At 37.3% G+C, this 3,062-nt stretch overlaps 1 pseudogene; it reads right to left on the minus strand.

Moving 5' to 3' along the window:
• Window positions 1-609: 609 nt before the first annotated feature.
• LOC102481353 (centromere protein K-like) overlaps window positions 610-3,062 on the minus strand; it is a 3,624-nt pseudogene continuing 1,171 nt past the window's right edge.

The raw sequence follows: 3,062 nt of genomic DNA on the forward strand, positions 1-3,062 counted from the left end.
ATAAATGTGTTTTTCAAGTCACTGGGTGTGGGACTTAAATGTCTAGTCAGCCATGTTGGATCCAGTGCCTCTACCACCATACCACCTGCTGGCCCCTGGACTTGCTTTTATCCTTCACACTCTTCCATTCTGATATCTTCCTTGAGTATCTTTCCTTTCCTAAACAAGGAATGTATCCTGTCCAGTCTTGAACATGGAATAGCAGCTTTCAGATGCATTCTGAATTCATGTGGCCCTCCTAAATATAGTAGCATTTTCAGAGTCCTTCCATGCCTTTATCCAGAGAAGGAATTCTAGGAATTAGGGTACATCGGTAATAATATTTGTGGGGCTAGGTTCTAAAATGTTGGAATCATCGGGGACCAGCAGGTGGAGTGGTGGTTAAGGCGTTGGACATCCCACATGGCCAACAGTGGTTTGAGTTCCGGACCTGGTGACTTGCTTTCTCACTTTCTTTCTCTCTCTCTCTCTGGTCAAATTGAAATAAATGAGTGAGTAAATAAAAAATTTTTAAAAAGTGTTGGAATTGTAAACTCCTGAGGTCAGAGCAGACTCCAGAAGTCATCCCATCTGCAACCACAGCCACAGTAGTTATTTATTGACTTTCTACTACACACAGGCACTCTGCAAAGTGCTGAGGATGTAGACCAAGCCCCTGCTCTCAAGAGTTCCTTCCTAGTTGCAGGAGGCAGGCAAGGAACAAACTAAGCTCTAGGAAAAGAATTAGATATTCCCCAAATACAATGTTGAGAGAAAGAAGAAAGGAATATATAATGTAGAGTTCCATCTATATAAATTTTGAAAATAGGCAAAATAATCTGTGAGGTTAGACGTCAGGATTCTATTACCCCAGGGGAGGGGTAGCAACTGAGAGGGTCTGAGTGGAAAATTTCTCATAATTTCTGTGACTTAAGCATTTACTTTGTGAAAATTCATCAGACTGGGGAACCAGCAGTTAGCATAATGGCTATGTCGCTGGACTCCCATGTAGTCAACCGCAGTTCGCGTCCCAGACCTGATGGCTTAAAACTCACCCTGGGTGCGTGTGCGTGCATGCCCAAGATCCCGAGAGGAGAATGGAGGAGAAGGGATTGCGGCGTGACCATCCCCCCTGGGGGGTGATTTCTCGCTTTCTGTCTCTATGACTCTCTCTGTCTGTCTGGTGAGCGCACGCACCCTATAGCGAAAACCTCTCCAAAAAAAAAAAAAAAAAATCATCAGACTGTACAAGGAATCCTGAATCTAATGGCAAAATATGGGAAGTAATCTAAATGTCCACCCAAAGGGAACCTTTGGGGAAATAGTTGTAGGATTATTTCCTAAAAGGGTCTGAGTATTTGTGATTTTGATAAACATTGTCAAATTTGGCCCTTAATTTTTTTTTTTTGCCAGAGAACATGTGTGCTCACCATAAAACGACAGAGAGAGAAAGAGCGAGAGGGGGAGAGAGAAATATGGAGAAAGTACCTCCCAATGGGGCATGGTCATGCCACAATCCCTTCACTTCCATTTCTCCATCCTGTCAGGATACTGGGCATGCACACACATGTACTTGGCATAATTTTTTTGAGGTTTTCAGAAATTTTATTTACTTATAATTCATAAAGAATTAACAAAATGTCATGAACACAATTTTGTTGGTTATAACTAGCAGAATAAAAAAATGTATTAATACATAATGTCACTTGGTACATAACACACAGCAAAATATAGTTCTCAGGGTAGCTTTATCCATTAGTATGTTTATATCCTAACATTTTTACATATCTAGAAATAAGGCAATACAGATGAAAGATATTTACTAAATATTTTTAATTATGCCTCCTTCTATATCAGATTATTACTTCAATTTTAAATCTATCTGCAAATTAAAATAATCTACATAATAATTCCAAAATATAAAGAAGTTAAGCACCAATTGGAATGCAAAATGCATAAAACATATTGTTATAGGGGCTGGCAGGTGGCATGGGGGCTAAGGTGCTGAACTCCCACATGGCTGACTATGGTTCAAATCTTGGACTTGGCGACTTGCCCTCTCACTTTATCTTTCTCTCCTTCTCTCATAAAATTAAAATAATAATAACAAATAAAATTAAATAAATATTTTTTAAAATGAAAAACATACTGTTATAAATTTTTTAAAAAAGTATTACACTAGCAAGTTCATGAATTAATTTTTTCAAAGAATATTGCATGAAGTAAGATACATTAACTACTTTGTAAGTCTAGAATACTTATTTTTAAAGGATTATTTTATTTAACTTTATTCATTATTATTATTTTCCAGTTTAATTAGAGGGAGACAGAGAGAGAGAGAGGGAAAGTGAGAAAGAAACACCAAATCCAGGACTCGAACCATGGTGGCTATGTGGGTGTCCAGTGCCTTTAACCACCATACCACCTGCCAGCCCCTCTAGAATACTTTTTATTTACAATCTTCTTCATACAGTTTAAAACACCAAAGCACTCAATAAGAAAGGACCATTTTAAAGTGAATAGTAGATGGTAGCATGTGTCACAAAGAATAAAAGAAAGATGGACTGTGTTTTTTGATTTGCAATACTGTTCTTTATCTAAATAGTCCTATGTTTCCATTATCCTTGAATGACATGATTCTTTACTGTGTAAAAAAGAAAAAAAAAAAAAAAGAAAAACCTCATCCTTTTAATGATGGAAGGCTTCTTCTTTTTTAAAAAAATTATTTATTTTTATTTATTTATTCATTTTAATTTGACCAGAGAGAGACACAGAGAAAGAGAATGTGAGAAAGCATGCCACCAGATCCAGGACTTGAACCATGGTCGGCCATGTGGGAGTGTCCAGCATCTTAACCACCATGCCACCTGCTGGTCCCCATGGAAGGCTTCTAATCTTATTTGAGTTGAATCTTTTGGATGTCTCAAGGCAATTCCATTACGTAGCAGCAGCTCAATATAAGGTGGGCAAAAGGAATCACTAATTTTGACATATGGATCATATAGAACATCAAATAATCTATTTATAAGAATCTCTAACATCTCAAAAAAAAAAAAGAATCTCTAACATCTCATGCCGTGTTA

Source organism: Tupaia chinensis, unplaced genomic scaffold (genome assembly GCF_000334495.1).
Source record: "Tupaia chinensis unplaced genomic scaffold, TupChi_1.0 Scaffold000115_1, whole genome shotgun sequence".
NCBI classification, from domain to species: Eukaryota; Metazoa; Chordata; class Mammalia; order Scandentia; family Tupaiidae; genus Tupaia; species Tupaia belangeri.